Here is a 23442-nt window from a genome sequence, read left to right on the forward strand (position 1 = left end):
TACTTCTTTCAAATCAAAGGCCAATGAATGAATCTGTCATTTATAACAAAAATGCTATTTTTACCTCTGGATCCTATTGGATTCCCCACTGAATCAAAAAGTGTCATATTTGTTACTAATTAAAAAATCATTTATGAGAATATTACTTCCACATTTTAAATCATTAAGTATCTTGTTTCATACTTTGAAACTATGAGACAAGGAGTTAATGTGTCATAAGTAAGCTAATATTTGACTTAAATTCAGCTTATATTTCATAACTTTCAGGTTAAATACATCATACTCCCTTTAAGAGTCCACCTTAAATTCTTTTTGAAACAAGTGGGTTGTATGTTGGTGGGTGGATAGATAGATAGATAGAAGACCCTCTAAAAAATACAACAGATATAATACATAGAAAGAAAGGATATTAAAAAACCCAAAAACCCCACAGTAAACAGCAAGAAAGGATATTAAAAAACAAAAACTACAGGAGTGAATCAGTTATTCAATATTAATTGAACACCAATGAAGAAAAAAGTTACCCTTTAATCTAGAAGTACACACTAAATAAGCATGGGTAATTATTGGCTGAAAGGATAATCATAGAACCTGTTTTTAGCTTTAGGGAAGGAAAAAAAGACAGAGAAGCCACTTACTATAGACAGTAAATCTCTTAGCCACAAAGAGACTAGTGAGCTGATATCAACAAGTAGAATTAAAAAAAAAAAAATCAACCATCAGCAGAACCACAAAGTTGTACTTAATATGAGAACTTCAAGTACTTAGCAAGAAACCTTGACTAGAACCGAAGCTTAACTCAAATTACACAGCTATAGAGGAAACCATAAACGGATTTGTATCTTGATATTGGTGTTTCTTTAATTCTTGGTCTGTATATAGTATCTTAGTTTCTAATTATAATTAATGATTAAATATTTAATATCAAGGGTTATAGTAAGTCCCTTATCTGGCCACAATTGGGGAAACCCCAGCACTTTTGCCTCTGTATCCTAACCCATGGCACTATATATGGAATTAACTACTTTAATTGCAGGTGAAATGTCTAGGGGGATTTAAGACTCTTCCATTGAACTGGCTTTATGTGACAGCGAATTTTGCAGACAGACATATAAAAGAAGAAATAAAGCCTTAGTCCATTATATAAATTATAGAAGATAATACACTACCATTTTTTATGGGTTGGGATTAGACTATTTATCCATTATCAAAGGGGTCTTTGAATTAAGAAATGGCAATGATTAGTTTTTACGCATTACAGATTCTCCAAGTCAGTTTTTAAGTCAGTCTCTCTCATGATTAATACTGTGCATTTTCAAAATACCTTCTCAGCATGGCATGAAAACAAACCACCCCAAGGAAACTGAAGCTATGAACACCTGTCTCTAAGGACAAGGGCAACTGAAATAACCAGGACCTCAACACATATATTGAGGTTAAAAAAAAAAAAAAAAAAAAAAAAAACCTTTCCTTGAAAGATTGTTTTAAAGCAAACAAAGATTAGTGATTTTGGTTTTGTTTTCTACAAACCAAAGTTTCTACAAAAAGCACATATAGCTTTTTGAAATGAAGATAAAATTTAGAACTATTAATTTTAATACCCAAATAAAAGTCCAGAAAAAATACACATCAGGTATTTCCGAATGCTGCTCAGTAGAGCAAATGGTCTTGACCGGCTGCCTCTCCTCTTTGTCTTATCCCTCTTCTCTTCATTCATTCCTTTCATTCATTCACAGAGCTGCCTCAAAGACCTTAAGTCACTGTTTACAGGATGACTTAGGGTGAGAAACACTGGTCGCAGCAAATAGCTAATATATCTAGAATGTTCTAAAAGGTATACTGTTTGTTTAGCTGTGTACCAGGAAAACAAACTCAATGTAATCTAACCACTAGTTGTCAGGAAAAAAGATTCACCTAAATGGTGTCGCATTGAACACTTGAGTGACCCAAAGATTCACTCATTAATGGGCATCTGTGACAGACAAACCTAGCTTGAGATAGACTGCAAAATTTGGCTTAAACTTTCCACAGCCTTTCATTAAAAAACAATTAACAATATCCATACACTTAACAAATAGGCAACTGCACCATATGGAGGATTTTTCACTATCTTTTGTAAACAAATGATTTTAATGGCTCATGTCTCCAGACTTAGAAACTTAAAAAAATTCATCTCCTACTTTGTTTTCTCGGTTAAAAACAAAAGCTTAGTTTTCATCAGCTTTAACAGTAATCAAGCAATTTTCCAGGAACCTGATCCAAATGCTCTGCCTAATGTATATCATCCAAACGAATATATCAATAAAAATCCAGGTAATATGCTTTATGAATAACAGACTGAGGTCAGATTCCTATAAAACCTAAAGCGATTTCATAAAAGTCACCATTGCTCAGATGTAGTGTGGTTTTATACTTTTCCTCCATTAATCCTTCAGTGAGTGGGGTTTATCTTTTTATGTGACATGCATGACAAAATACTTGACTGGTTATCAACTCATTATGAAAGTAGTTACATGGTTTTTCCAACAACGTTAGAGCAAAATGACTTTGGAATTTCCAGAATTTGCAGAAATGGAAAGATGCCTGGCCAACTTTGAATTCTGTTCAAGGAATGAAAAATGGGATTGAACACCATTTTGAAACATGCATGCATATGTGTTTGCCAGATTCTCTCATTAGCTACAAATCTCCTGAAATGTCATCCAAATTTGATAAAGCCAGGTTACTCCAAACTCATTCTTTTACATCTTTGTAATAAGAATAGGTACATTTTTCAATACTGTTGACAGCAAAGTAAAACAGCCAAAACCAGGTGAAAGGTTGGGACCCATTTCTCTCTTTAGGGAGGTACAGTAGGTGTTCTCCACAGGGACACACAATATGTACTCAAAAAAAAAAAAAAAAAAAAGTAATGGCAATTTTACTTTTTTTTCCTTAACTATCTCATTAAGTAAAGTTGCTCTCCCAATTTAGTGTTTTGGTAATGTCAACCAATCCTAGAAATGCAGAATTGGCAACCTCAGTATCACAGACCATTTTAGAAGGAAAAAGAATGAAAATTGTTCAAAAGGACAGAACTGATGTGGAAAAAGCACGAGGTACTGTCTTAAAAAAGATCATCAGATTTTGGACTTTGTCCACAGGACACCTGACTACAAAGGGTTAGGAAGCCCTTCCATGTATGGCCCCTCCAGGCACTCGCCGTTGGATGAGAAGGCAGAAGTAAATAAGTTTCTGTCACACAAGAAGCTCTGAAATCAAGAAACATATGGGGTTTCCCGGGATCACTGAGGAAGGAAAAGCTATCACACAGATAGATGGGTGGCATGTCAGGGAGCAGAGCCTTGAAGAATGAGTAGAGCTCTTCAGATGGACAGGAAACCAAAAGTTTGAGGACACACGAGTCCCACTGAAAGCAAGGCATAGAAAGGGAAGAAGGAATTTCCTGAGAAGAGGGAGCCTCTCCTTTGTCCAGACCACCTTTGAGCCCCCCTCCAGAGCAAAGAGCAGAGGCTATTAGGGTCCAGTCTAGTAAAGACAATGCCTCCCTCTGGAGCACAGGCTGTGCAGGTTTGCTTGGGGCTCATTCTAAAAGGCTGGAGGTCCCTAAGCTCATGTTCCTCAGCAGCGATGCAAACCCACCGTGTGCACAGCATCCATCTGAATGACTCCCTGTCCTCTCTGACACCTACACGATCCTGAAGCTCATGCCACTTACTGTCCCCTTAGTGAGAAAGTCCTCTGTCTCTGACCCAGGAGACCTGTGGCTTCTTCGAGCATCCATGAAACTGTGACAGGAAAGTTTTGTTAGCTTATGAGCAGGGTATAATCTAGACCACTCACTATTTTTAACAAATGGGCAGTGAATTGATCTATTGGGTGAGATAGGAAACAGAAGAGAATGAAACAGGAAATGTAGAAGATGATGTGTTCGGTTTTGTGGTTGAACTTAAGTGGATGTGGAGGCAGAGCGCTGGCAAGACAGGTCTGTATTTCATGAGAGAGGTCTGGGCTAGAGATACATTTTCAAAATGATTTGAATCCGCATGGGCCTTAACATTTTGATAATGAACATCAATATTTAAGTGGTAGCTATGTAGGTACCATCTTTAGAAATAGACAAAACACAATGAGGATAGGATCCTGTGTCTCTCAGAAGCCAAGAAAACGGTGAGTTCTGAGGAGGGAGTAGTCACCAGAGTAATTAGGAGAGATCCAGTAACAGAAAAACTAAAATCCCACTGGATTTGGCACCTAGAAAGTCACTGTTGTCCTCACACAATGTGCTGGTCCTCGATTTGTCAGCCCTCTGATTTCCTCTTCACCCTTCCTCTCATTCTATTCCAGATGTCTGAACCTGCAGGCTGCATGTCCCAGGCTCCACTGTCAGCTGGTCAGCTGGCTAAACTTGGCTCCAACCATTGGTTAAGTTTAAGTTTAACCAATGGTTGGTATGGGTGAGAGATTAAAAGATGAAGGTTAACAGAGAAGTCAGGTATTTCTGCTTCTCCTCTCAGCTACAGACAGCATGCCTCATAATACATGGGCTGAATCCCCTCCCTGGCTTCTACTCCCACTGGATGAGCCAGTCAATCAAGGGCCCTGCCCCCTGGGTCACCCCGGGCCTGGTCTGAGAGCACCATCCCTACTCTGTCCCTCCATTCTAAGTGTGGGAGTGGCTCCAGCTGTGGCCACCACTAGGATGCCTCACCATTCTGTTTGGCTTCTCAGTTACTCCATCACCCATCTAATCCAATTCCCTACCTTGTTACAAAGAAAACAAAATCACTGAAACAGTTTGTTTCTTTGTATTTATTTTATTTTTGGCCCCATCTGAGGCATATGGAAGTTCCTGAACCAGGGACTGAATCCAAGCCACAGATGCAACATACATAATAGCTGTGGCAATGCCAAATCCTTGATCCACTGTGCTGGGCCAGGGATCAAACCCACACCTCTGCAGTGACCTGAGCCACTGAAGTCACATCCTTAACCCACTGTGCCACACTGAGCTAATCCTGCAGCAGTTTATTTTTCCCTGGTTGGATCGTAATTAGCACAAATGATAAGAACAAAAGCCAAGTATTAAGGGTGAAAGAATGGGAAAAGAAGATGCTGGAGTCCAAAAGTATGGATTATTTCTCTAGCAATTGCATAGAAAGGAAAGAGACTTGATGGTTTATAGAGGGCTGCATTGTTTTCATTTTTAACTTGATTTGGGGGTTAGATTGGGTAAGACATGAGTTTGCTTTAGGCTGAGGGGAACATGTATGAAAAGAGCGAGAGAATAAAAGGTAGAGGAATTGAGGGAGTATGATTAATGGAACAAGTTCCCAGAGGAAACAGAAGGAGGCAAGAGGTTTCACAGGATCCAGGTAACAGGTTGGATCCAGCTAACAGGTTTGCTTGTTCCCCCAGTGCAGTAGACAAAACAGCTAATAGTTCAGTTCGATCAGCAGGATCCATCTGATGGGGAAAAAAAGTTATGTCATCAGCTACTCAACCAACAGGCTTGACCCGTACATGACATTGCTACCATGAAACCAGCAATATGAAGAATCTGATGTAGCCATAAGTCACCTTGTCAGTAAGGTGGGTGAAATTTTCTGGTGGACTCAATTCCTCCCAGAAGTAGGAGGCTCTGTTGAGTTCAGAAGCTAGATGAGAGTTGTGATGGTTTGGAATTCCCCAGTGGGGAGTGGGAGTAGAAACTGACCAAGGATCTCTGACGGGTAATGGAGAGAGCCCAGCTGGGGTGAAGACAAGGGATCTTAGTGGTACCAATCTGTGTAGTTTTATGGTTTATTCTGCACCTGCCCCCCGCTCCAATTATCATTTGCCTCCATTTGGGAGCAGGATGGCAAATATAGGGTTGGGGTCTTGCGAGAGGAGCACTGTGGGAGTTTGGGATTGCAGAAAATCAGAGGTGAGAAAGTACATGGGATGGTCTACCAGGGAACAGAGGGCCCAGGGTTGCACAACTTCTTAGCCCAGCTCTGGAGCCTCAGGCAAGTGACTGAACCTTTCTTTTGTCCATTTTAAAAATTTTTCTTGGGAGTTCCCATTGTGGCTCAGAAGTAATGAACCAGACTAGTATCCATGAGGAGGCGGATTCGATCCCTGGCCTTGCCCAATGTGTTAAGGATCTGGTGTTGCTATGAGCTGGGGTGTAGGTCTTAGATGTGGCTCTGATCCAGCGATGCTGTGGCTATTGTGTAGGCCAGCAGCTACAGCTCCAATTCAGCCTCTAGCCTGGGAGCTTCCATATGCCACAGGTACAGCCCTAAAAAGAAAAAAAAAAAAAATTCTTGAAGTATAGTTGCTTTACAATGTCATGTTGACTTGAACCTTTCCAAGCCTCAGTTCCCTTATCCAAAAAAATGAAGTCCCTACTTCAAGAGCTTATAAGACTGACCAAGAAAATGCATCTATGCTATGCATTAAAGACCCTGGAGTTCCCGCTGTGACATGAGATCAGCGGTGTCTCTGCAGCACCTGGACACAGGTATGATCCCTGACCTGACACAGTGGGTTAATACATCTGGTGTTGCCACCGGTGTGGTGTGGGTCGCAACTGCAACTCAGACCTGATCCTTGGCCTGGGAACTCTGTATGCCATGGGGCAACCAAAAAAAAACCAAACCAAAACCAAAACAAAACAAAGAGCCTGACACATACAGAGAATTCAGTGAACAACAGTGGATTTGAACATCTTCACTAATCAGATCCTTATTCCTTGTGGGGACCTGTAGCGCTCTTTGAAGAGGGGTCTCCATCAGAAAACAATTCTGAAACTTCTCTGAAACATTCTACATTAGGTTCCCAAATGAACCCATTTCAGGCCACTGAGGCTTCAAACCCTATAGGAAGACTCTGGTGAGACCCAGGTCCACATTCCTGAAGGGGGGCAGAGCTGGCTGACAGCTGTCTGTGAAGACTAGACTCGAGGTGGGACAGAAGCCTCTGGGGAGCCACAGAACAGGCAACTCAAGTAGAGCACAAAGACGGACCAGGTGTGCAAAGATCCTCCTGGGACATCTCCTGGCTGAGCATCAGAGCTTGTGGGGGCATCTGAGAAAACAATTCGAGACACATCACCTAAGAGAGGACCAGTGTGCGTACCTCCCACACTGCAACTTACTCACAACTAGTCACAGAGTGATGGCTCCCTCTGCCCAGTGCTCAGGATCCTAGTTCTTTGCCTTCTGCTTCCTATCGACTTTTTTTTTTTCCCCCTCATTATCCTAACAGGTAGAAGACAATTCCCCACAGAGCTGCCATTCTCAGGTGGATCCAAAGACAGGAAACCCAGGTAGCCACTTTCCTTTGTTCTAATTAGTTGATAAGGATAAAATGATTGCCTTGAATGAGCTTTCTGGCAATAAAGCTTGTGGGCTTATTTCACTTATAAAAAACCACCCTGATTCTTCTTTCTATAATCAATAGGCGTTAAGTGAGCTAAACACCACCACCCATTGACCTATTTCCCTTGTTCACAGCGAAAAAGAAGATCCTCAAATATCTGAAACCCCACAAAGCAGAGAACTGCAAATGATTGTAGCCTTATCCCTTTTTTAGAAGTTTAACCTATGAAAATGACACGTCATCACTAATTCCTGGGAATCAAAGAGAAAATATACAAAAGGCTTAATGAACAGATGAAGAAAGAAAACTGGTAGCTGACATTTCTGGCTCAGGAATATGACCATCCTACAGAAGGTTACTGCCCAAATCTTCATACAGACTGAAAATACTAAAAAGCTTCACCCAGAGTCAACAAATGCCACGTTCTGAGGAGCAGCGTCTTGGGGGACAGATCTGTTAACCATCAGCGGGTGTTTTTCATCTCGCCGCTCACAGCCAGCAAGTTAAAGAAGGCTTTGTGTACCTGCTTTCCAGCAGAAGCCCCAGCTCCTGGTACAGGAAGGCCAGTCCTGCCCTCGGGCCTGGGACAGATAACATATACACACAGTACATGGGCAAAGATACATACAGCACAGTCTTCAAACACTCTCCTCTAGGCTGTTTCCCTCCCATTTTAGACGCACTGAAGAAAAGCCCGAGTCAACTATAGGTCAGAAAGATGTGACAGACTTTCAGTTTTGTGCTGCACATAGATCTGCCTATTCAGCCAAGACAGAACGGCCTGAGAGCCTTGCCAAAAGCCATGCTCGTCATAGAGGAGACAAGTGTACAGAAAGGCAATTCAGAAATAAGTCTGACAATGGACCGAGAGATTATCATACTCAGGGAGATATATCAGAGACACACATTATGAGATCACTTATTTGTGGAATCTTGAAAAATGATGCAAATGAACATATTTACAAAATAGAAAGAGACTCCCAGACGTAGAAAATAACCTTAAGGTTACCAAAGGGGAAGGGGGGGATCCATTAGGAGTTTGAGACTAATGGATACACACTACTGGATATAAAATAGATAAACAACAAGGACCTATTGTATAGCACAGGGAACTATATTCAACATCCTGTAATAACCTAGAATGGAAAAGAATCTGAAAAACATTCTGCATGAAACACTTTGCTATATACCTGAAATGAACACAGCAATGTGAATGAACTGTACATCCATAAAATTTTTTTTAATGAGTCTGACAGCAAAGTCTCTTCACAGCATGTAAAGTGTTACAAACTGCATCTTAATGTGATTCTTAAGAATTAAACATCTGCTTGATACTTTTATTAGCATATGCTATAAAAGGCCACCAGATTTCCAGATTTTTTTTTTAGCACTATGGACCAGGAGAGAGAAGGTACAACAAAGGGAGTGGCAGCCACCACTGAGCCCCCTCTCGAGTGAAGATATGCCATTCTAGACATCACCCTGCGGGAAAAATGCTACTAAAGTTGAAAAGGTACAGCCGAGGGCAGACGGAATGACTCAGAGCTTCCAGAATGAGGCCCATATGTTGAGCTCACTCTCCCGTTGCAAATCAATGGTAGTAAAGATCCCAACAAGAGGAACCTCCCAGAGCCTTTGCTTACGAATCTCAGCATGGGGTAGAAACGGTCCTTCCTGAGCTTCTGGATGTTGAAGGGAAATTTCTTTAACACCTGGTCCTAAAACCCGTTCAAACTAATCCATGTGTCAAGTCAAAATCCAGTCTTTCTGTAGCATCAAAACAATGCTTCTTGATTCCCACATTCTTATTAAACTCTATGCCAGACATAAGACGTTCAGATATTTACCAAAAGTTACTAAGCAGAACACAAAGCCGAAAGGGCAGCAGAGCCACCTGGAATGTTCCTTTATTTTATTTTAGCTACGCTGTTTACTAACACTACCCTCGAGTTATTTTCTTCTTCCCTTGTTTCCAGGTAACCAGTTCATTTGGTTGAAGGACCAGAAGTTGCCAGGGGGCGGGGGGAGCGGGGGGAATGGGGCAAGAAAATATTTTTTAAGTGATGCATAGCACAAAGTCAGGCTGAATGAATTTAATTTGCTGTGGCAGGGCAACAATACTGAAAGGGTGTGCTCAGAGTCCTTTTGGATTGTTTCTGATGGAGTAATTTGAGGAGAGTTTCTTCATAATGGTCCCTTTTTCACACAGCAGGACTTTTGAATCCCACCTGTAACTCAGGGATGTCTATGGGGATTTGTCTGTCTTTTCCCTCCCCATCTCTTTTATCTCTACCTCTTTTTCAATTATTTCCAAAGATAAAACAGTCCTAGTAATTCTTTTATGCGAAAAGAAGATTGGGTTGTTCTGCCCTGCAAGTGGCATGCTAATTCTGATCAACAATTTGCTCAAAGAAATTCGATCTCTAAGACATTTATCCTACCTTTTGCTTGAAAAGGAAAAATACCCCACCTGAAATTCTTGGCCTATAAGGAACAACGTTGATGTTGTTTTAAAATAGAGTGGCACTTACTTTATAGTCCTGGCCTAGTCAAGTATAAGCTATAGACGCAGACGAATTGGTATATCTACATTGTTTAATTTTCTTAAACAACTCATAATTATTTCTCTGACTAAATATAAAGATAACACATACACTGATATTAATGTAAATGCATATTATAAAATCTCCTTGCTATATCCGTCTGCATTCGGACCCATTCTGTATCTGTGTCTCAATTTTGAAGTTAGGAAATGTTTTGACTTTGGATCACATCATCAAGCTGTTTAAAAAGCTTGTACACCTACGCACAAACACACACATTACCTTAATAGCATCTGTGGTGGAAACAACTCAAATGTCTATTTTGGATTGGTTAATAAACTGTAGTACATCGACCCAACAGAATACCATCCAGCAGCCAAACATAACAATGTAGAACAATGTTCAGTGACACGGAAAGATAACACCATCACAAACAAGAGAACACCATCAACTTCAAAGGAGTACGTACACTATCCCATTAATTATATGTATCCTCACACATGCACAGGATAAAAAGACTAAAAGATTTTTTCATACCGGTACTAGTCCCTGACTCTCAGTGATTAGATCAAGAGTGATTTATGTTTGTTTTGTCTTTGCTTGCCAGTCCCCGATCTCACCCTGATCCCCAAATACTGCAGGGAATATGTTGAATAAAAGAAGATCAGTTATTTTTCAATAGTAATTACCTTTTTAACCAAGACCAAGAAAGCCCTGAAATACCAGTGAGGCGTCTGCTCACATGTACCATAAGTATGGGAGAAGCCAAACCAGCTGAACTGAACAAAACCTCAACCTCAAAGGTTAGAAATCAGTGTACCATGTGCACTACGCCGTGGTACACGCTAAGTTTGGAGGGAACTGGCTGCATTATCTGTGAGACAGTTTGATTTCCGTCGATCCAGCGCTCTCCTCCTTTGGCTTCTTCTCATGCATCTCTGAGCATCCCCTGGGCTGCCTTCCGGGACATGGGTCCAGAAACACCAAGCAGAGAGTGTCATGAGAGCCCGGTGCTCCTAACATGATAAAATATTGGTCTTCATTCGCAATGACCATTTTGATAAAGTTTTCTGTGTCCAAAGCAAATTGTAAATTTCTTTGTCCAAAAGCACTTATAGTAAAATAAGCATTCAAATACTTACGGATTAAATCCAATACTTTTCAAAATGGCCTTTTTAGAGAAAAAGGCCATTTTTCACAAAACACATTTAGCATGACAGAAAGGAAAGAAGGAAGGAAGGGAAAAGGGACAGTGGAAGGGATAAAAACCTTAAAGAACAAGAAAATAAAGAGACAAGCATATCATAAAACCCCATACACCTGAAGATAATGAGCTATAAAGTTATATTTAAGTGTCTTAGGAGCTGACACCACAGATGAAACACAATTGATTCTGTCATTCATAGTATTTCTAAGATAAAAACAAGTTGGAAGCACAGCAGAAACAAGAGGGCGATTTCTCCCATGAACCCTGAAAAAGAATCATGTGCTGTAAGGAGCAAAATTCTCAACACACTCGCTTTATAGAGCCATTTCTCACCATGGCCCACAATGTAGGCTGACAGTCACCCCCAGTTCATGGTTTATATAAATAACTCAGAGGATGGAAAAGCTAACACAGTGATCCAGGTTCACAGTGATCTTGTTTCATCTTAGGCTGTGCTTCTTCATCTGCAGGAAGGCACAAACTCCCTATCTTTTCCAATGCTCCATTATTAATTCTGTCAGCCAAACCCAAAAAGCAGAGTGAACTTAAGCTCTTCCCTCGTACCAATAGTTAGCGTTAAAAGCAGACCTGTGTGTTTTAACAGTGTCCTAAATGAAAAGTTGCTATCTTTTTCATTCATTCAACTAAAAGTAATTCAACCAACACTTATTGAATACTTCTTACTTCCCAAAGGTCTGTTTGCACCCTAGAAAATCAGAGGTGTCTGAAGCGAGCTTGGCCACCGTGAGGTCCTCATGGAAATGGCAATACAACCGAAAGCAACATCATCACTATGGCTTTGGAGGTTGGGTAACTCAGCTCTCTGTTGGGGGTGGTGGGCTGTCCTGTGCAGTGTCAGGGTTGGATGGCAGCCCTGGCTTCTATCTACTATGTATCAGTAGCAACGCCACCAGTTGTGACAAGCAAAACTGTCTCCAGATGTTGCCAAGTAGCCCCTGCAGAACTGCTGGGAGCTAGAGAGAATTTACCCTCAGAAACTACAATGAATCAGTTCAGAGAAAGGAAGAAGGGGTGCTGAGAAGATGTAAAGAAGAGGAATTACCCCAGTCCCGTGACCCACAAAGGCCTCCTTGAGGAGGTGAACTTTAAAAGTTCCAGGAGACAGATGTCTTAAAAAGGTGACTCCACAGAATAGTGAATGGGGTATGTATACAGAGGGAGCCAAACTCTTCCTCAAAGAACCACTTGAATCAACTCCAACACACAGTCCATCCAGGGCTGAAAGTGTCATGTAAAAGGCAGTGAAAATACCATTTAAAAAAAAAAAAAAAAGCCAAGCACACCCTTGAGAGTAATCGAACTTCCTTCTAAGATAAAACAATCCCCAAAAGCACCCCTAGTAACTGATTGAACTGAATTTTCATATAGAACTGTTAGCTATGAACTGGTTGAATGCCGGAACAAATTAATTTATATATAGATTGTACCATACAGAGTTATTCAATATCATTGAGAGATGTTTTTACTTAAAAATACAGAATACAGAACTTTCTGCAAAACAATTATACCAACTAAAATCAAGCATATCCAGTAACTAAATTGGCATCATTTTAACCAGTCACTTAATTATTGTTTCTACTACCATAAAAGTCAAGAATTCGGACTGCATGATTTCCTAAAGATCCTGGTAAATTTAAGTTTTGTGAATTTAGAGCTAAACCTATTTATTATAAATTATGTAAACCCTATTTCTAAAAGCAGATTTTTATCATTAGAACAGAAGAGATTTCAAGGAATGTAAAGGACTGAAGTATTTAATATTTAGAAGAAGAAAATACAGATTCTAATACTTTTTCTTCTCTTCCTATGTTTCTTTCTTACTTCTCCACTTCATACCCTACAATAATAGGGGCAGATAGGATTAACTCAGGTTTTAGTGTAATAAAATGTATTATTTCCCTTTTCATTATTTTCTTTTTATACTTGATCAAATTGAGGGTCAAAAAGGTTAAAATTTTCCCAAGGTCATGGACCATGGTTAACCCAGCCAAGAGTCAAACCTGTATCTTCTGACCCCACACCAAAGTGATGGTGGAGAAAGGACAGCATGATATGCTTTCAGAAAAGGAAGGGTGTGTGGAAGATTCTGGGATACAACGTAACAGCACTGGGCACAGACCCCAAAGGAAGGGAAGGGATGTTAGACGTTTACCCTAGTCCTACACTTGTAGGTCCTCCCAGAACACCGCCTTCTATTTGATCAGAAAGGGGATAGCAACAAGGTTAGACACGTTATATTTAGTACCATTTAGTACCGCTAATCCTCATAACAATCCTGTAGAACAGGCCTCCCTAAACCATAGGCACATGTCAATCACCTGGAGCTCTTGTCAGAGATCACGCAGATTCTAATTCAGCAGGGCTGCAGTAGCAGCTGAGAATTTACATTTCTAACAAGCTCCCAGGGGATGCTGCTGCTGTTGGTCCTGGACCACAGATCACACCTTGAGAAGCAAATACTTTCACATAGAGCCTAAGAGTCACCCAAGAGGTGGGTTCAAATGAAAGCTTCTGAGCCCCCTCCTCAGAGACGCTAATGTAGGTCTACCGTTGAGTCTAGGATTCTTCTCATAACACTTGCTCCAGGTTATTCCGATCCAGTGGTTTAATGGACTATGGAGTCCAACAGACATATTAAAATCCTGATTCTATTACTTTCCAGCTCTAGGAAAGAACCTGGAGCAAATTAAAATTTCTCTGAGCTTTGGTTCCCCCATCTGCATTGGATTGTATAGATGATTCGACACAATTATCTCTGTACAGTAACTAGCATATTCCAGGTATTGGGGAAGTGAGTTATTGAAATGGTGTGTGATCATGAAGACACCCATTTAATCAATGAGTAGTTCAGATAGATGCAGAGAGGCAAGATCATTTATCTGAGCTCATTTACTAAGAAAAATCTGAACCCAGATCTAACTCCACAGCCATGTTAATCTCACTGCATCAGATCACAAGTACCAAGTTTTAGACATTCACCTGCATTTAGGGAAATCACTCCAATCACTCCTCCCTCTGCCCCGGTCCTGCTATTTCTGCTGGGCTCATCCCTACTGGACTTTGTTTTCAGCTTCTTCCCCTGCAACCTTCCCTCCTCCCATCCCTTACTAGCCCTTTGAACCCATTCTGTTGCCATTGCTTGACCTTCGGGATTCTCCAGGGACACTCTGTCCCTGCCCTTGGCCTTCTGGGACAAGGTCTCCCTCCCAGCCTACTTACCCAGCTCAAGATGGAACTTGTACATACAGAAAAAGATGATAGGTAGAAAACAAAATCTAATTTTGAAGATTCATACAAGTACTTTTTGGATCTAAGTATAATGTGCAGGCCCTGCCTTTTACCATTCCTGGGTCCCACTGGGAAATTTTATTTTTTTAAGGAACAATTCTTGAGAGAATATCAATCACAGCCATAAAATATCCAGGAGAGAAGAGTTCAAAATAGAATTATTTACTCATTGTACTCCAATACACATGGGAAGAATACAAAATATATTATGGAGGTAACACAATCCCATAAAACGCATGACAAAAAAAGCCACAGATTTACATTACTACTGCTCTGGCTGAAAAGATAACTTCGTGGAGGATTGAGACACTTCAAAATGTAGGGAAATACTCAGGATCCTAAATAAGCAAATTGTTTTAGCGTTTCTCTTCCAAGCCATAACATTCAATGACTGCACGGGGATTATTTTCAGTAGAGATTTTATGGGAAAACTATAGCTGGAAATAAAAGGAATATTCTAGCCATAAACATGACGTATCTCTTGTTGCACATGTTGGTGATGACATTGAATGAGATCTCCAAGCAAAATAAGAGTTATGATGTGCGGCATCAGCATAATAAAATAAGACTTTTCCCTCTCAAAGGTCAATTCTTGAGCTTCATAAAGATGTACAGAATTTCATAGCCTGAAAACTATGTTAAAGGGACACTGAGAACCAGATGGCGAAAGAGTTTAAAAAAGGAAAATAGAGCCTTATGCCCCTGCCTTAATTCACTGCAGCACAAATCGGCATTTTAAACTAGCCCTCCTTTCCAATCGTCTTTTTTAAAAAGTACTCATAGACACGAACCCTATTGACGAATGTGTCTACACAGAAAAACACATGGAGAGCTGACATCTTAAATAGTTGGCACTGATCATTCTGTTTCTTCTTTAGTAAGTACAAATTTATAAGATTCCTTACATCTTTTAAATAGATTCAGCCTTCCTTTTCCATGTGCTGTATGGATACAAAAACTATGACCTTGCATGGGAAAAATGGGGTAGTTGGAAGTCAGCTGAATTAAGACGTCTCCTCAGCTAGAAGAGGTCTGTGGTTAACCATGGGCTTCACAAGCACACTGTCTGCTTTAATCCGTTATTTACAAGGTCTACGACCTGGGCTAAGTTACTTAACCTCTATAAGCCTCAGTTTTTTTCATTTGTGAAATGGTAATAACTCCCCCAGAAAGGGTTTCTCTCCCCATTAAACAATATAAAGGATATGCAAGACTTGGCAGGATGTCTAGCTCACAGAACCATTTTTTATATGCCCTCACCATTTTATTTTACCCCTTTAAGGTATAAAACTCAAATGTCTTTTAGTATATTCATATTTTCAAAGTTATGAAACCATCAGTCAATTTTAGAACACTTTCACCAAAAAAGATGTCTCTTTACTTTCCCACAATCCTCCATCACCCACCTTGCAGCCATAGGCAACCACTAATCTACTTTCTGTCTCTATAGATTTGCCTCTTTTGGACCTTTCATATAAGTGGAATTGTATAACATGTGGCCTTTTGTGACTGTTCGGTTGCTGTCAAAATAATGTTTTCCAAGTTCAAGCAGTTTGTAGCATATATTGGTACTTTATTCCTTTACATTAAGGGTTAATATTTCTTGTGTGGACATACATTTCATCTGTCCATTCTGCAGCTAACAGAAAATTTGAGGTGTTTTCACTTTTTGGCTATTATAAAGCTGCTCTGAACATTTCACCACATTATCATCGACACATTTTAATTCCAGTCATCCTTGTGGGTGTGAAGTGTTATCTTATTGTGGTTTTGATTTGTATTTCCCTGATGGGCTACTGATGTTGAGTACCTTCATGGTCTTATTAGCCATTTATATATTTTCTTTGGAGAAATGTCTCTTTGGATCCTTTGCCCTGGGTTGTCTTTTTTTACTGAGTTGTAAGAGATCTTTACGTAATCTAGATACTGAGTCAGCCATCATAAGAAAAGCAATCCACTACCTCTTGTGAATATAGATGCCAAAATCCTAAACAAAATTCTAGCAAACCAGATCCAGAAATAAAGGATTATACATTATAACCAAGTGGGATCTATCCCATGAATGCAAGGTTAGTTTAACATCTGAATATTATTTATGTAACATACCATATCAGTAAAATAGAAGACCAGTCATATATTCCTACAGGAAAGCATTTGACAAAATCCAATAGCCCTTGTGATTAAAACACTCAACAAACTAGGAATCAAAGGGAACTTCCTCAACCTGATAAAGAGCATCTGCAAAAACCCCACAGCTAATATAATACTTGGTGATGAAAGACTGAATGATTTATCCCTAAGATTAGGAACAAGAAAAGGAACTAGACAAGATGTCACTTTTGCCACTTCAACATCTTACTGGAGGTTCTAACCAGGGCAATTAGGTAAGAAAATGAAATAAAAGTCATTCAGATTGGCAAGGAAGAAGTAAAACCCTCTCTCTTTGCAGATGATAATCTTATATATAGGAAAAGTCTAGAGAACCCACTGAAACCTATTAAAAGGAATAAATGAGTTCAGCAAGATTACTGAAGGGTACAAGACTGCTATACAAAAATGAACCGTATTTCTTTATTTTTTTATTGCTGTTTCCCCCGTCACTTTTTTTCCCCACTGTACAGCATGGGGACCCAGTTACACATGTATGCATAATTTTTTCTCCCATTGTCGTGCCACGTTTTAAGTATCTAGGCATAGTTTTCAGTGCTGCACAGGAGGATCTCATTGTAAATCCATCCCATAAACAATAGTTTGTATCTGTTGACCCCAAGCTCCCAATCCCTCTCACTCCCTCCCCCACCCCCTGGGCAACCACAAGTCTATTCTCCAAGTCTGTGCTTTTCTTTTCTGTGGAAAGGTTCGTTTGTGCTGTATATTAAATACCAGATATGAGTGATATCATATGGTGTTTGTCTTTCTCTTTCTGACTTATTTCACTCAGTATGAGAGTCTCTAGTTCCATCCATTCAACTGTATTTCTTTGTATTAGCATGTACAATCCAAAAATAAATAATTCTATTTACAACAGTATCAAAAGGATAAAATCCAGAGGTATAAATTTAACAAAGTACAAAACTTATACTCTGAAAACTACAAAAAAAAAATTTGCTGAAAGATTCAAAAAGACTTAAATAAATGGAAAGACATGTTCATGGATTAGAAGACTTATTAAGATTGGTATTTCCAAAATTGATTTGGAGATTCAACCAATCCCTAGCAAAATCCTAGCTGACTTTCCTGTAGAAACTGGCAAGCTGACCCTAGAGTTCATTTGGAAATGTAAGGGACCCAGAAGAGGCAAAAGTTAGAAAATTTGGAACCAAAATTTCCTATATCAAAACTTACTATGAAGCTACCATAGTCAAGATAGTGTGCTGCTGCTAGGATAAGGCCAGACATAGAGCTCAGTTGAAAGTTCAGAAATATATCCTTAAAATTTACAGTTAGTGATTTTTGACAAAATTGCCAAGACAACTTAGTGAAAAAACATCCTTTCCAACATGCTGTGCTTGGACAGCTGGATATCCACATGCAAAGAGTATGAAGCTGGACCCCTACATCATACCATACACAAAAATTTAACTCAAAAATATAAGAACTTTGGAAGTTCCCATTGTGGATCAATGGTAATGAGCCCAACGAGTATCCATGGGGATGAGGGTTTGATCCCTGGCCTCGATCAGTGGGTTAGGGATCCGATGTTGCCGTGAGCTGTGGTGTAGTTTGAAGACACGGCTCGGATCCCATGCTGCTGTGGCTGTGGCGTAGGCTGGCAGCTGTAGCTCTGATTGGACTCCTAGCCTGGGAATTTCCAGATGCCTCAGGTGCGGCCCTAAAAAAAACAAAAACAAACAAACAAAAAGAACTACAGCTATTAAATTCTTAGGAAAAAAAACAAAAGTATTTACATGACCTTGGGTTAGGCAATGATTCCTTAGATACAACTGCAAAAACAGGCAATAACAAAAAATAGATAAGTCGGAGCTAAACAAAATGTAAAACTTTCCAGGAGTTCCCACTGTAGCACAGCAGTAATGAATCTGATTAGTACCCATGAGGATGCAGGTTCAATCCCTGTTCTGCTCAGTGGGTTAAGGATCTGGCGTTGCCAAGAGCTGTGGTGTACGTGGCAGACACAGCTCAGATCCTGCATTTCTGTGGCTGTGGTGTAGGCCAGTAGCTGCAGCTCCGATTTGACCCCTAGCTTGGGAATTTCCACATGCCACAGGTAAGGCCCTAAAAAGCAGAAAGTCCAACCAAGACTTTAGAGGAAACCAAGAAAATGAAAAAAACACCCACAGAATGGGAGAAAATATTTGCAAGCCATTTACCCAATAAAGAACTGAATCTAAACTACCCAAAAGACACTTACAGCTCAATAATAAAAGACAAATAACCCACCTAATGATTCTAAGTATCAAAATAGACATTTCTTCAAAGAAAATACGCAAATGGCTAACGACAACATGGAAAGATGCTCAACATCAGTAACCATAAGGGAAATACCAATCAAAACCACAATGAAATAGGAGACTGCTTTGGGAACCATCCCCTGTGTTCCACTTACTTGTTGCAAATGATAAACTCCACCTTCTCCTGAAAAAATAAACACAAACAAAAGGGCGATGAAGTAGTATTTCCTACCCACTAGAATAGCTAGAATTAAAGTGTGGATGAAAACATGGTAAAATTGGAGTCCTCATACATTATTGGCGGAAATAACAAAATGCTATAGCCACTTTTGGAAACACTTTGGCGGAACCTCTAAAGGTTAAACGTAGAATCACAGCAAAGCCCCAGAAATTCTGCCACACTCCACGGCCTCCGTGGTGCACTCAAAGATTCAATTCCTATCCTCATCTCTGTGATGTTGCCTCATTACTAATGACTTTTCCTTCGTTCATTTCTACCTCTTCTGTGCCCTTGGGAGGCTGGAAATTCTTTCCCAATCCATGTTTCTTGGGTTATCTTCTCTTAGGAAGACAGAGGTATCCTCTTTGGGGACATCCACCTTCTATGGCCTTCAGCCATAGGACCTTCTTAGGTGTTCCTGGGGCTCCTTATTTGCCACATGGCAGTTAATGAGGATGGTTCAGGCTGATCTCAAAACAAATTAATGCCACCCACTGATGGCACCCAAGCCCTCTCCACCACTGGGCAGCTCTCTTTGAGATTCCTTGGTGACCATCACCTTATCGCCTTTCTCACTGTGGCCTTTCCAAATCTCTCCAGGGCTCTGCAAATGGCCAACCATTTTCACCTCATTTACTGTAAGTTACTTTTACCAATAAAAGTGGAAGTTGTTAAGCACAAACAAGCTCTTCCAATTTTGTTCCAGACCACTTGGCTCCCTCATCAACTGCACTTGAAGGTCCCTCTCCTACTACCTTGATGCCAGGTGCCTTCAGGTCATGGATTGTGATATTTTCCATGGTGACTTATTCACCTAGCCCCAGGCTTTGCACTTAGGAAACAGTTAAATTATTGCATAAATAAACACATGAATGAACAAATATGCAGCAACTGAAACACCACCACCCCCTCCTTTTTTTTTTTTTTTTTTTTTGCTTTTTAGGTCCACACCTGTGGCATATGGAAATTTCCAGGTTAGGGGTCGAATTGGAACTACAGTTGCTGGACTACACCACAGCCACAGAAACACAGGGTCCGAGCCACATCTGTGACCTCCACCACAGCCCTCTGCAACACTCGATCCTTAACTCACTGATGGAGGCCAGGGATCAAACTCACGTCCTCATGGATACTTGTCAGATTCGTTTCCGCTGAGCCACAATGGGAATTCCCAAAATGAATTCTTTATCATGGTGTAACTAAATGGGACCCTATGAGGCCTTCCCAGAATAAAACCCCACCCATGTCCTCTGCTTGCCTTTCGTCTGTAGAAAACATTAGTCCAAAAAAAATACACTTCATCAGAGAAGTGAGAAAATGCAGAAGGGAAAACAGTCAAGCAAGACAAAATAATAAGACCAAGTCAGAGACTTTTAGTTCTTTCTCAAGGACTAGAGCTAGCATTCTGAGCCATGTCTTTTGAGCTGTTTTGCAGAGACCCAAACGCCCATCAGGTGAAAGGCGTTACCTGCATGCTGCCCACAAGCACGTAGACCCCAGACTGGTTGGAACCAAAGGCTGATGAAGCCGGCTCCCAATTGCCTTACCACCTACCAATCAAAGAATGTCCACCAGCTGTTCATGCCCTGCTCCTTGACTCTGGAAGACTTCTCTCTCCTCGGGGGGGGAGGACATAGTTTCGAGGGCATTCGCTTGCTGTGGCCCCTGTTGCCTGGCAAAGCCATAAAGCGATTCCTTTCCACATCACCCCAAACTCTGTCTCCACGTTCCTATTCTGCACCAGTGAACAGAGGCCAGCAAAGAGAATCAGAGACCCCGACTATTTCGCTGATGGGCCAATCCATAAGGTTCATTTAACGGAGCTGAAAGACGGACCCAAACCACATTCTGCACCTCCTACACTACTTACCCTCAGTCCAGCAGCAACACAAACCTGGTCCCCATGTGAGAACAGAGACTGCGTTTCCAGTGATGTCATTTCAGAGACTCTCAAGCCATACAGCACCCAACTCTTGGGGTTGCAAAAGATTTCTCTGTGGTTGTTTATAGAAGTTATTTCGCCAGTTTTTAAATTGGTTTCAGTTACTTCCATGCTGATTATCCACTACTTTCCTTAAGATTTCTAAAAAAATTCCAACCAATGACCTGGGTTTCATGTGAGGACATTCTGAGCACTAAAATGGTTGTCTTTTTCTCTTTCCCCCTTTCCTCCCCACCTGAACGCCCACAGAAAACATATTTTAATAATGTCATTTGTTGAGTGGAAGCCCATATTTAGCCACCTGAGAAATAAGTTCAAATGATTTTCATGGATTTGAAACCTGCCACTGCCAGAACCCCTTTGTACCTTCTCTGAAACCCAGAAAAGCCTCCAAACCTGCTCCAGCAGTTCTGGAAAGGATGCTAAACAGGCTGGGTGGGCCCCTCTTCTCCCTCAGGAAATGAAATTAAAAGTGAGAACACTGTTTGCTTTTCGGCATATTTAGCTTCTTACTCAAGCGTGTGACCTGAGCCACCAGGTCAGAGAGGCTCCCAGGCTGGTACCGCTGAAGAGAGCAAGTACTCACCTGTGCTTGTGCCCGCCAGGCCAAGTCACCCCAGTGGTGACAAGGCGAAGATTTATGGCTCCAAACAGCAGCGGGTCAATAGCAACTGGGCAGCCAGGCAGCTGACTCGAACCTGGCAGGCTTTCCTGGAGTTAGTCCTCTGACAGTTTATGATTTGGCACATTTGCCTGCTTTTGGCAGCCGTGCAAAGGGCATACTGATCTTCGAAAGCCACCCTGGCTGTTAAACTCAGTCGCTGCATATAGGCCTCCTCCTGGCGCAGCTCTTCTTTACCTTGGATATTTGCAGGGCTCGTGTTTTTTCCCCCGAGGAGCTCATCCCACCTAGAACCTTTGACAACAGAAATTCTCTTCCACTTACACGAGACTGACTCACCCAGGGAAAGACCGGAAGTGAGGGGGCAGGTGGGCGAGGCAACTTAAGAGAGATGCACGGTCTTGTGCGCTGATGATCTGCTCTGGTTTCCGGCGTGGCCGGGGAGGTGGGGCTTAGCAAGAGCTTCTCAGGTGAAGGCCCTTGGTTTCAAAGAGTATTCCAGGCTTCTCGATTGATTCTCAGAGGTCAGCCACTCAATCTTCAATGGCCACACCCTCATGGAAAGTACAGGTCTCCATTCAAGTGTACCTAATACTAAAGCACCTCAAAGTACTAAGGATTCATCTGGAGTTATTGACAAGTCAACTTGCTCTAGGAGATTGGGAGTTCCTTGCAGTCAGGGTCTATTTCACTTTTAGTGCCTGGCATATAGCAGAGGGTACTGGATTTGTGGGCAGATTAAATAAATGATATAAATAAATGAACTTGCCAAAATTATTGAGAATTTAGCCCTAAGGTCTTCAAAACTGGGGGGACCCAGCAACCTCTTACTCACAGGAGCAACATCTAAAGTAACCACAAATGAACCACTTGGCATTATTGCAGAGTGGTTGCATCTGCTGAAGTTTAAACAGAGAGGCCTGCTCCAGGAGGCCCTGGTAACAAGCCTCTCTGCCTTCTCATCAGGGAATATAAGCAGCAGGGAGAAAGGCTGGGTGCCCTCTCCTGGACCTTTGTTTCAAAAAGACCATAAAGTCAACAAGTAAATGATGTGTCTGTTTTACATATTTTTTCAGGGTCCAGTAGATTTTTAACTTTATCTTAGGAAAAAAACATTAACTGTTGAATGAAAGAGAAGAGAGTCTAAGAAAACGAACGATTTAGGCCTAATGCTGAACTCATTAGTTTAAATGAGCTCATTTGCATTTTAGTCCCTTAAAAGAGAGCCTTGCTATAAAAAAGGGGTGGGGGGGAGGCATGATTGCCTCCCCTCTACCCCAAACAAGCAGAAAAAAGCAGATAAACACAGTGAAAGGAAACAGCCCTATGCCCAACATTTTATTAGAAATCATTTGTTAACAGATTATTTTCTTTGAACCTTTACGTTTGCTGCGCCTAGAAAAGTAAAATGAATAGTAGCCAGGTGATATGAACTATTGCCTATGCATGGCGTGTGTTAAAATTGGACCCCATTTTTTGTATTCACTGTCACCAGCTTAAACACATACTGCCAAAGAACCATTCATTGAGAATAAGCCAGTTGACAGCCCTAAGGTGTGTCTGCAAGAATGTTCATGATTTACTTGCAATACGTGCTGAATATACACCACCCCCACATTTCCTGGAGTTGAACGCAGGAGAGAGGAACTCCACTAAAATGAAAAATCAATCATTTTAGAGGCAAAAGGGAACATTCTTTGAGAGCTTAAAGAAGTACTGCTCAGCACTCAAATGTGATGAAAAATCATTGTTCAGAATCAATGGCCATCTTTGTGGAGAATTAGAGAAGCTTTGTAACTTGTTAATAGACCTGAAAGCCTAC

General features: G+C 40.9%; 1 long non-coding RNA gene and 1 other non-coding gene across 4 annotated transcripts in view; both read right to left on the reverse strand.

Moving 5' to 3' along the window:
* The window catches only part of LOC110260277 (uncharacterized), a 46539-nt gene extending 24561 nt beyond the window's left edge, over positions 1–21978 (reverse strand). For 2 of the 3 annotated variants that reach the window (XR_014843700.1, XR_014843701.1), the window contains exon 1: positions 21585–21978. This is a non-coding gene — a long non-coding RNA (uncharacterized LOC110260277). The remainder of the gene's footprint in view (positions 1–21584) is intronic. The other variant, XR_002343266.2, reaches the window with a different exon arrangement.
* Positions 5417–5505, reverse strand: LOC146403844 (small nucleolar SNORD12/SNORD106). The gene has a single exon (XR_014845036.1). It is a non-coding gene; the product is annotated as a small nucleolar SNORD12/SNORD106 (small nucleolar RNA).
* Positions 21979–23442: the final 1464 nt, after the last annotated feature.

The sequence above is a fragment of the Sus scrofa genome, chromosome 4 (assembly GCF_054392235.1).
Source record: "Sus scrofa isolate SSC_HxYL_T2T_F1_AM1 chromosome 4, Sscrofa_HxYL_maternal_Yorkshire_Landrace_v2.0, whole genome shotgun sequence".
In the NCBI taxonomy this organism is placed as follows: Eukaryota; Metazoa; Chordata; class Mammalia; order Artiodactyla; family Suidae; genus Sus; species Sus scrofa.